The 12,168-nt window shown below is 39.6% G+C and overlaps 1 protein-coding gene across 2 annotated transcripts in view; it reads left to right on the forward strand.

Moving 5' to 3' along the window:
- Positions 1-12,168, forward strand: part of FAM193A (family with sequence similarity 193 member A) — a 77,591-nt gene that overhangs the window by 1,250 nt on the left and 64,173 nt on the right. The gene's annotated exons all lie outside the window — the stretch shown is intronic.

The raw sequence follows: 12,168 nt of genomic DNA on the forward strand, positions 1-12,168 counted from the left end.
TGAAGGGGAAATGAAAGAATTGGCTTTTGTGATGTAGCATGTCTGAAATGCCATGATACAAAAAATGGGTTTATTTTGTTCTCCATGTAGTTTTGTGCCCATCTATTTTGCTGGGTCAACAATCAATCTGGTGATTGTAGGTTGACTTTTTTCCCCCTCTGTTTAAAGCTTGGGTTCATACACTTTCATACTTGGCTACTGTACTTTAGATTAACTGTTTCTGTATGTCTGTCCTAATCTGACACTTAACTTCATGCATAATTTCCTTTTGTGACAGTAGCCTATATGTGACTTAGATACCCAGAAGAATGATGTGCTTAATGGCAAGAGGTGTGCGTGTGAAGGTTTTTATTTGCAGCTTTGCAAGTCATCACTCAACACTATTCTAACTAAACCTGTACCAGTGTCTTGTTTTGTTTTGTGTCTTAGATCACAAGCCTTTACAGGCACAGGTTCCTAGATATTGAAAGACATCATCATGCCAAGGGAAATAAAAGCAGCAGCAAAATGATGCTTAGAATGGGACATTGATGTGGCTCCATTACCCCCAATATTTTGATGTTTGTGGCTTGTGGTTATGTGCAGTCTAGAACTTTGGTTCTCATCAGACTGTATGGGATCTTTCTGAAATTTATCTTAAAAGCCAAAATCATTGCTAGTCTACCCACTTTGTGTTCCTTATTTCTTTCAGACTAGGCAGTTCCAAATAAAATCTCTCTGAAAGTATGTCATGTCATGTCTTGAAAATTAAGTACTGTGTTTCAGCACTATATTTTTGGGAGAATACATCTGTCTATTACACTTAGATGTTATTCATACTTTTATAAGTGTACACAACATGTGATTTAATACCTTTGTGACTTTGTCTTAACTGGTCTTTTTTTGCCTCTACTCTTAGATGTGTATGTGAATTGTCAGATATTTCTATTTCCATTTGTAGTGTGATATGAGTGATTCTGAAGACTGATGGGCAAGTGGGGAGTTAAGTCAGTTAAACAAACAGATGAGTTAGTTAAACTAGAATACACCTGCAGCACAGATGTTGATCAATCAAACAGTAAGCATGTTAGAATGAGGTTTTGAGGATAGGTAAATCCCTGTGCTCAGTTTCTTGGAAGGTAAATGCTTATACCCCATAATGCTGCTTTAAAGTTGGGGTTGCTTGCTCCATAGTGGTTTCAGTGACCTCTTTCTCAATGCTTTCAATAGCTTTCCAATGGTTGTGACATGAAAATGCCAGTACTTAAACATTTGCTGATAATCTTCTTGCAAAGGTGAAATCTTAAAGTGTCATTGCATGACTCTTGCTGATGTGAGAATAGGATCACCTTAATGGTGTGTAAAAATTTGGTAGTTTAAGTACATGGTCAAAACAAGACTTGGTTTTTTGAGTGAAAGACTAGCAGATGTTTTTTCTGGATGAAGTTGAGAAGAAAAACTGTATTTTACAGGACAGATCACTTCTAAATTAGGTGCAATGTTTGTTTTGGCTGGATGGAGAGTAAGCAACACACTAATGGCTGTAAAGTAGTAACCAGGCTTGCTTTACTTTCATCTTAACCAGAATAATGTGAAGTTCCCTTTGGTGGATAAGAAATCATCAACCAGTTCTCTGCTGAACTAACTTAAATATTTAATCTTTGAAAAGATGTAAAATACAACCACCAGCCCCCCACAAATTTAGTGTTTGCTGCACTGTGTAGTGTGTTCTACTTGTTCTCATGCTCTCATTGCTCTCATGCAGTTTCCAGCTTTTGTCACTTACATGGTTTTAGGGCATCCATTCTGGGTGGGGTGGGCACATCCTTCTATTAGTGCTCTGTTAGGTGATTCTTCCAAATCTTGTCTAAAAGACAGAATGAAACAGGATGTTAAATGAATATCCTGTGTCTGGTCCACATTCTTGTGTGTCAATAATTGTTCAGGATAATGTATACTTTGAACCTCCTTTATAAAACAGGTTGACTGTAGTTTAAAAATGAATGTATTTATGGTTCAGACTAAAAGCTCATGTGCCAGTATTGAAATTCCAGCTAACCCTGTTAGAGCTAACAAATACATTTGAATTGATGTTTTTATACAGCTTATCTGGAGGGTTTTTGGAGACTGTAGGCTAAATTCTGCATTAGAGTGCATGCTGAGTCTTGTTCTGGGGTTCAAGTGGGCAACTGCTAACGGGATCTTCCTGGAAGGAATGTTATTCCATGCACATGCCTTGTAGCATCTGAATTCATCCTCTGAAGCACTGTCAGATGCTTTGGAGTGCTAGTGAAGTTAAGGGTGCATTGGCAGTGTATCAGTGCAAGAGAGTCTCAGTTTTGAAAACCTGTAACTGTGTCAACTTTAACTGGAACTGGAAACCAAGACATTTAGTTGTCCAGTGCTGCTGCGGGACTTCTCTAGGTTTTTCTTCTTTTTAATATGTGTATTTATAGAACTAGATCTTGCTTTCTGTTCTGTTTTGGTTTTGTTTTAATTCAGTAATGCATTGCATCAGGCTTTCTTCATTTGATCCTATAAATTTTTGACGGACAGTTGGGTTATTGTTGTTGTGAGAGGCATTTGATTATCTCTAGCAACCACTGCATAATTCATACATATACTATAGCAAAATTGGCTATTCATTAGTATGTTCAGGTATTTTGGAGGGAAGAGTGGTGTGTCAGTAGCTGATCAACTACAGAAATACTTTTTGTTACAGTTCTGACCAATCTTGTGTTATTAAGGGGAATAATTTAGTAGCCATTTTATAATTCTCTCACTTGCATTTTTCAAAGTATTTTATGTCAAATGTAGTAATGTATTGAATCTTCTTACACTGGAGAGCTCTTTGAGAATTTCATAAAATACTTCAGCAGACTATTTTTTTATTATGGGGTACTGCTTTTTAAATAGAGATTCTATACATAGCAGAATGTACATTGCCAATTTCTTCATCAGCTTTGTAGCTCGTTGTGTTTTAGTGATATGTATGTTTGATTTGTGATTTCAGATTTTCCCTGTTCTCTCTTCCCCTTCCATGATTCAAACACTCAGAAGAGGAGCTTTGTCAGGAGCTCAGAAGTTCAGCAAATAGCTTTTGTCCTTTTATGTAGGGCCTCCTCCTCTCCAAAAGCAAACTTCTTTTGGCCAATTTTTGTCAAGGCTCAGGTAAACTAGATAAACTCCAATTAATAAAACAGTATTCTAACTCTGCTCCTCAGGCTGAGGCAGCCAGTACTTACAAACACTGACTTGAAGAAAAACAAGCACCTTTGTGACAGTCAGGTAGTAAATTTCTTCCTCTGATTAAAGGTACTTCACTTTTTTTTTTTTTTTTTGGTAATAGACATGCAGTGCCTGCCCTGAAGAGCTTATGCTCTGCTTTTTGTAATAAAAGGAGACAGAATGGGATAAAACTATTAGGATTTGCTTTAGATGGTATGGTTGAGTTAACTTGCTAATTTAGAAGCAGAATCTAAACAGAACATTTCAAACTTTAAAACAAGCTTAGTGGTTGCATAACATTGACATTATTAGCTCTTTCATAGCTTCTTCCCATGCTCAGTTAAGGCATTTTTCAGCTAATAGACCTGAGACCAGAGGCACAGAACCAGTGATTGGGTCAGTTCTCGTAATGCTGCTCCTGGGAAGAGAGTGCCTGTGTGTACTCGTGACCTTGATGTATATCCAATCCTTGAGCAGTCCATTTCTCCCCCACCTCCTGCACCTGCAAAATCATGGTCACCTGATAATGACAATAATTGGTTGTGAATTGTTAAATGAAACAACCAAAATATCAAAAGCATGTCTGGAAATAATGGCATCTGGTTCAGCAGTGTCTAATCCATATCAGCCAAGGATCCTCCTTTGCCTTTGTTAGGAGACATTTAATTCCAGGTGTGAAGGCAGAGGATTTTTTTTCTCCTTGCTGTATTGGTTACAAAATGTGAGAGATTGAGAGAGAGAATTTTTTACTTTAAAAAACATAGCGACTCCCTTCCTCTCCTCCCTTTTGTTTCCTGACTGTGGAGGCAAAACCTTGGTGATTTAATTTGGAACTAGATTAGTTTGAAAAGTTAGTTCTGAAGTAGGTCTATATTGATGGGAATATCCAGGGTTCTTATCCTGCAAGTTTTTTGACCCCAAACAGTACATAAAGCTTTATGTAAGTATTTAATACTACATTATTTTCTTGGTTTTGGCATTTTTCCTGCTGTAGTGGTATCTCATCTTGGGGGGAGTCCTTGGATACTTTCTCCTTTACAACAGGAGATCCAGTCAGCTTCTCTTCTGCCTGCCAAGGAGAGCTGAGAGGATGTGGAAATTCAGTTTGGTGGTGCTTGGTGCCTATGAGAGTAATGTTCAGACCTTGATATGTGTGTTTAGCAAGGGTGGTCCTGAACAAATACAGACCTGCTGAGGGCATATTGTGGAGATGTGACTGGGAGAAATAACTGGGAAATGAACTTGCTTTGCTTAGGATGTACAGGACTTCATGGGTGTGCTGGGCAGTGTTCTGGGTTTGTATGGATCTGAGGAATCAAAGAGGGTTTAATATTTACTGGGGCTCCTTCACTGATGGGAAAGGAGGTCATATATCCCCTTTTATTAGGGTAATGGAAACAGTCCCTACATTTTCCTTTCTTGTGGTGTTTTTTTTTAAATTTAATAGTGACTAAGGTAGCTGTGGACTGGTCTGTTTTGAGAAAGAATATTCCATATGTGGAATTTTACCTAGGATAATGAAACATAATCAAATATTTTAGTTAAATGTCTCACAGAATAATGCAGTTCAGTTCCTTCTTTGCTGCAAATGAAGAGTTCAACAGGGAAATGACATTTGTGATGTTACTCTTAATGGTAATACAGGAACTGCCTAAATTGAGGCTTTTCTGAGAATGCAGTAGAATAAATATGCCTTTTTTTGACACAACAATTACTTAATTTTGTGTTGTAAAAATTCAAGGCAGCCTATGACATTACTGACCTTCACCTCCCCCCTGTGAGGAAACACACCAGAAATACTAAAAAGATACATCTGAGCAGCATAACCATTTACATGAGGTAAATATTTTTTCCTAAATATTCTTCTGTTATTTACTTTTTTTAATAGAGGATGTACAGCTGCTTTAGTGATGCAGAAGTTAGTCCAGGCACTGTTTTGCAAAGTGGATTTTAGGGGGAATATTAATGGGGTTGCCTGTGAGCCTCTTGTGAAGTTGTTCTGTTGTTCATGTTGGACTGGTGAGAAACTTCCTTGGGGTGGCAACTTTAACCATGTTCTTAAATAATCAACTCCCCTTCTTTTGCAAAAGGCACAAAGGTAGTTCTCTCCATCTCAGAATTCCTAGCAATGATAGAACCTGCTCAGGCATCTGAGAGGCAGCTTCCTGTTCTGCATCACTCTGTAGAGGGGCTGTCTCTCTCCACGTTTTATTGAAGGGAGCCTGGAGACATTTTGGTACAAGCTGAGTGCTGAAGTCAGCTAAGGTGAAAAACCTCTGTAGGAGGCCATGCTTAGCCTCTACCTGCCTATTCAGTTATGGTTTCTTCCTCTTAAAAAACCAAAAAAAGTTGGAGCTCAAATAGGTTATGATACAAGCCCCCTTAGGTCATATCTTAAATCTTAAAGAGTAACTTTGCTCATTATAAGGAGGAAATGAAAGATTTACTTCATTGTACATTTTTCAGAAAATCTCTGTGTGCTTCCATGAAATATTTCTATACACAGTCTCTCCTCAGGCCTAGAGGAACAAGCCACAATGGGCTCTAGGTGCCTCTGTATTGTTACTTAGTGCTGAAGGTCACAAAGTCCTCATGCACAGTAGTCCTTTACATTAGTCCTCCCTTTCACACATTAATCTGTTCAACTGGCTTGTAGTAGTTTTGACAGGTGTTTACTTGCAAAGGATGTTCAAAAATGTGAGACAACAATCACCCAGGTAAATAATTAAGTTTTTACAAGGTCACAAATGTAATTATTTTGAAGTCCAGAGCTGTGGACTGCCTGGATCTTGAGCAAACTTGTCACTTATGGCATCTGGACTTCAGGGCTTCTCTTATGGACTCATGTCCTCCTCCTCTTAGAATGTGCCTGTGGGAGGTAAATTGTTTGTGGTCCAGGAGGAGCCACAATGGGCAGTGAGGACTAATTTCTGGGAGGATTCCTGGGTGACAGTTGCTTGTAGGAAAAAGCTGCTGGCTTTTTTTTTTCCCCCCTTTAACTGCTTTGGCAGCAGTTCAGTGGTCTGTGTTGAGCTGCAGACAGATGGAGGATGTGATCAGCTGTTGGGGCAGTGTTTGCTGCTCTAAATAGCTGTTTCTTCTCTTCTCCAGGGAAAGGTAGCAGGCTGAATAGAAGTGTCTGGCTGACAGCACAGAACACATCACTGTTCTAGATGTAAATTTTCAGATGCCCATCTTTATTCTTCTAGATATTAATTATGCCTACAATATCAAAAAGTGATTGTTTAGTCAAGGCTTGCATTGCAATGTCAGTGTTGCTCACTTTGATTCCTAAGTCAGTTGGTGCTCTTTTTGGAAATAGTATCTTCTCTGCTTAAAACAAGACCAAACTGTGTAGAGAACTGGGCAGTGTTTGGTTTATGTCACAAACCTGTACATGTGCTGTAGACATGAGCTGTTGACATATGCATGCATCACTGGACTATAAAACTCTAGTGATTGATATCTGTTATTAAATAATGATAAGTTAGCTCTAGTAGTTGTCATTTAAAAATGTCAAGGGCTCTGACATGGCTCCATGGAACCATAACTATTTGTAATTTTATGAATTAGGAATAAAGACACTGGCAACTGAAGCCCACTCCAAGGGTTTTGCTACTTAGACTTGGGTGGACAACAGTGAATTAATTGAGGCATGTTTTTGTATCATTATCTTTTTACTTCCTCCTTTAGGTTTCACCTCCTTTAGGAAATTTGCAGGCTTAGCAGAAGTAACCTCTAAAGTCAGTCCTCAGAAAGGGTACTGGAAAGTAAGGAGTGAGTAGTAGGCATGTTTCTCTACAGTGTCAGGAGCTGAAGGAGGTTTTACAGTGCTGGGAATCTCAGTTATAACACTCATAAAGCTGTTGAGAAGGGGGAAATGAGTCTGGCATGTTGTGTTAGGACCATCTATCTCCCGAGCCAGCTTTTATAAAACATGGTTATCTAAGCTAATATATGATCTGGATTTAGGGTAGTCAGCTGCCTCTCAGGTGGGCTTGGCACAGCTGTGTGCTGGCAGGGCTGGCTGCTGCCAGAGCTAGTGCAGGATAACTCAGTGTTAGTGTTGAGCTCTGCCCACCAGCCATCATTTAGGAGCTCTAAACATGGATATTTGCCAGCTAGACTGATATCTGAACAAGATCCTAAAGCAGCACCTTTTTTGTAGAAAAACACTGCTTTCTTGGGGACTGGTCTCTTTTGCTCTGCTTTTATTCTCCTTGTATGTCAGAAGAAACAGGTGGCAGATACAGGGTTGGTAAGTTAACAGAAGTCTGTGGGTAGTGAATGAGGGTGGGGTCTTTAGAGGGATAGAATAAGACTAAAATGTGAGTTTTTTTCCTCTTGGATGAAGTAGGAGATGTGTCAATGTGAATGAGGGGAGAAAACTGTAAAAGAGCAAGCATTGTTGATGGTACATGAAATATGCTCGGCCTTTTGAAATGGACAGTTGAGTTCAAGAAAGAAAGACAGACTGTTGAATGCACTAGCAGAAAAACATGGCATGATGTTGACTTGTGTTTTGAATTTGACTGAGAAGTTTTGCTTGTGTGCCTCAGGTTTTGAATGTCTGTCATGATACCAGGATTGTAAAGTGAGGGAAGGAAAAGAAGGCTGTCAGTTGAATCTTTTTCCTGAAAGCAATTTGTTAATTAATGCGAGCCATGACTCTAAAGTTTGTGTGTTAGGGGCTATCTCATCATGTGTAGCATTGAAATATGTTGGAAACATATTAAATGCAGTGTACATGTAGTGTTGTAAAGTGCTGTAAGGCTCTACCTTGACTCCTCTTCTGCTTTCAGCTTTGTGCTGTCAAACTGCATCAATGATGGCTCCTTGGAAGCAAACGATGTGGCTTCAGGCAGGGGTGCCAGACTTGAATACACTCTGCCGCCCACTTCTCTCTTTGAGGCTTTTTTCAAAGAGAGAGACCTAGTACAAACAGCTGTGTGTTGATGTGGTTGAAGTCAGTGCAGTAACTGTGGGCCCTGCAAACTTTATGATTTCTTCTGTATTTTGGGGCTAAAATAATGAAGGTTTTAAAGTAGGAATTTCTTTTAATGCCAATGCTTGTTTTCTGGTTTTTGGTGGTGGGGTGTTATTGAGTTTGTTTGTTTGTTTCTTTCTTTCCCTCTGTGCAGAAATAGAAACTTAAGCTCTCAGAGCAGAAGTCTTCCTAAGCTGAGGAGGTGATGATGCCATTGAATTTTACAGAGAATTGCTGCAGTTGGATGGGACCACTGGTGGGGTCATCTGGTCCCACCTGCCTGCTTGAGTAGGTCTTCCTAGAGCACCTTGCACAGGTGGTTTCCAGACAGTTCTTGACTATCTCCAGTGAGGAAGAATCCACAGCATCTCTGGGCAGCCTGTTCCAGGGCTCAGTCACCTGCATAGTGAGGAAGTTCTTTTCAGGTGGAACTTCCTGTGCATCAGTTCCCAGCTCTTTTCAGGTGGAACTTCCTGTGCATCAGTTCCCAGCTCTTGCCTCTTGTGCTATTTCCTGGCACCACTGAGTAGAACTTACCTCCATGTGCTTGACACCCTCCTCTCAGATGCTTATAGACATTGATAAGATATATTCTTTGTCTTCTTTTCTTGTTGAAGCTGAGCAGGTAGTTCAGATATTTCTACTATTAGGTGCTTTTTTTTTTCCCCCACTGAGATTGGTAGTTTAATTTTAAAATGCCTTGAGAAAAACATGTTGTAATAGGCAGACTTTTGTTAGTTTATAAATCTTAAAGGAAGTTAAGGAAATCTCTTTCAAGTTCTGTAATTATATTAAACTCAACAGTTGACAGTTTCAAATGTGTTATAGGAATATTTCACTGAGATAGATATGATACTCTGAATTTGGGTAACATTAATGATGCAAGCCCAGAGACACTTCCATGGGCAGATGCATGTGTGATAATGTGTGTGTGCATGAGCCTTTTTGGAACATGGTGTTTTTGAATATGGGTTAAAGAGGTTGCTATATAAGTGTAGGAATGAAGTAAATAATTTGTATGTGTGCATGGCAATTATTTTTGAGTAGGAGAATATGCATATATGTGGGCTGCCAATGGACAAGGTACCTGAGTAAATATTTAAAGGTTCTTTGTGTCTCATCCTGAAACCAGTCACAGGAAACAGAAGAGTTCACCTTAAAAAGCAGTTCTGAGCCACAGTATGGTTCTGCCAGCCTTTAGTGTTTAATTGGTGTGGAGTTAATGACCAAAAGATTTCTTAATTGCCATAATGCTTCCAGGCTGCTTATCTTCAATAAGCTGCTGCCACAACAGATGGTGGTTTAGCTGAGGTTCACTAGAAGTTTTTCACAATTTTGTTTTAGTGGCCTTAACTTATCTATGTGGCTGTAGCTAATGTGTAGCTGAAACCCAGATCTTTACTGGAATAGGCTTCAAATGAATTAAGGTTTTAGTTTGTCATCCAGCAAGAGATAGAACTCTCCTTTACTGTCAAAGAAACTTTACTGTTTTATCTGTGTGATCATCTTTATTTCATCTTCACATTTTTTTCTGGCTACTCCCAAGATTTGGCTCCACTATACTGTCATTCTGCACTTCTTTTCAGGGAGTCTGCAGGGAATTGTGCTGGTGTCTGCTGTGATTTGAGACAGCTTGCAGCACAGCCTGAAGCTGACTAGGATCGGGATTTTTAGCATCATAATAGTCTGAGCCACAAGAATGAAAGTGGACTAAGTTAAAGTTCTATAATTTTAGATATAAAAAAAGCTGTCAGAAAGATTCTTATGTTTTCAAAGTAAAAAAAATACAATTATTTTTCTCTCTGGAAAACAGGCTGCCATACTTCTATAGTATACACTAGTTAGAGATTTGAAACCTTATGTAGGAGGGTATGGAACTTTGTACTAAGAAACATTGCATAGTAACTAAGTTAAAGATTAATTATTATTTAATGTTTTCAGAAGTGCTGTCATTGGTTACCTAGCTTACTGCTTTTCAGAATTATGTACAAATTACGACAATCACACACTGAATATTATTTGGGCTGCTTGTTGTATGTTTTTTGTAAATTTGATGGCTGCATCTTAAAAAATGGAGAGGAACATTCTTCTGTCAATATTTAAAGTAATTCTGAGCCTCTGTTTGCATTTTTATTCAGATGAAAAAATCTAGTGATTGTGTAAGGTTTAGGGGATTGTTCTGATCCCTAGAAATTTGTTAAAACCTTGCTAGAAATGGCCTGTGGTAATTTATTCTTTAAGCAGAATGTTCAGACAGAAGTCTGAATGTATGCTTGCCTTTGTGGCTTTTAAGTAAGGTCACATTTCTTTTAAGTAAGAAATGAGGCTTTGTCTAAATGGGAAGCCAGTTTTGAAACAAGCTCTGAAGTCAGTGGATTGCACTTGATGGTGTTACCTGTTGGTGAGATTGGCTCATCCTCTCAGTCAGTAAGGTGTTACTAATGATTTGACAGCTAAGCTGCAAAAGTCCATGGTAGGCTGTGTCTCCTCAGCTGAAGTCTAGAAGATCCTAACTGGTGTTAAACCTCCTTTGCACTGAAAACACTAAAAAAAAGAAAAAAATCAAAGAAATTTACTCCTAACCCTGTTTATATTTGTGATAATCCTGAGAAAAATCAACATCCAGATCATGAGCTTTATCCATGAAGGTTTAACTTGGAGAAATAGCATATAAATAGTGTACAATGTTACAAAATGGAGGATACAGAATCACACTGTCAATTCAGTTGGGAAGAGCCTCTGAGATCATGGAGTCCAGCCTTGACTGATCACCACCATGTCAGCTAAACCATAGCACTAAGTGCCGTGTCCAGTCATTTCTGGAGTGCCTTCAGGGATGTGACTCTACCACTTCCATGGGCAGTCCATTCCAATGTTTAACAACTGTATTCACAAAGAAATTCCTTCTTACGTCCAACCTAAACCTCCCCTGGCACAGCTTGAGGCCATTTCCTGTTGCTGGTTGCCTGGGAGAAGAGACTGAGCCCCAGCTGGCAATAGCTTCCTGTCAGGGAGTTGTAGAAAGCAGTAACATCACCCCTGAGCCTCCTTTTCTCCAGGCTAAACACCCCCAGCACCCTCAGCCACTCTTCATGGGAGTTGTCCTCCAGACCCTTCACCAGCTCTCTGTCCCTCCTCTGGACCTCAATGACTGAGAACTGAACACCAGGACTCAGTGCTGAGGGTGGCGGTCACTGCCCTGGTCCTGCTGGCCACACCACTGCTGATTTAATTTTAATTTGATTTCATTAATAATAATTAACCCAGGTGGCCACCTTGGCCACCTGGGCACACCTGGGCACACCTGGCTCACGTTCAGCCACTCTCACCCAGCACCCCCAGGTCCTTTTCCACGGGGCCCTTTCCAGGCCCTCTGCCCCAGCCTGTGGCACTGCAGGGGTTGTTGTGACCCAGGGGCAGGACCCAGCACTTGGCCTTGTTGGACCTCAGACCCTTGGGCCCACTGATCCAGCCTGTCCAGATCCCTCTGCTGAGTCTTCCTACCTTCCAGCAGATCAACACTCCCACTCCAGCCCTCATTATGTGAGATATTGTCCTAATAATACAAAATAATTCCCAAATAATTGTATTTTTACATTTTAATTTTTTCCCAAGTTAGGGAATTTGTCTGATGGAAAAAAAATTTCTGTGGTTTCTTTGTTCTCATGTATTTCCTTCTTTTTTATAACAGGAAATTAGTCTTCACCGTTTTAATTTGCTTGCATTGTCTTGTCTCTGACACTTCTGCCACAAATATATTCTTTGTATCGTGTGCTTGAGTAGTTTAACTTTTCAAAGTTACAGGCAAAGTTTTTTTGGTGTTGGTATTAACTCATGATCAGCAAAAATTAGTTGATGCAATGGACTGCCTTTATTGATGCTTTTAAGACTTTATTTATGACTAGAAATTGTCCTTGTCTTAATTTTTTCACCAAAATGGCTATTGTGTAGGGTGGTGTTTGTGACATGAGAGA

The sequence above is a fragment of the Agelaius tricolor genome, unplaced genomic scaffold, assembly GCF_023055355.1.
Source record: "Agelaius tricolor isolate 1412-34295 unplaced genomic scaffold, bAgeTri1.0.p SCAF_24, whole genome shotgun sequence".
Classification (NCBI taxonomy): Eukaryota; Metazoa; Chordata; class Aves; order Passeriformes; family Icteridae; genus Agelaius; species Agelaius tricolor.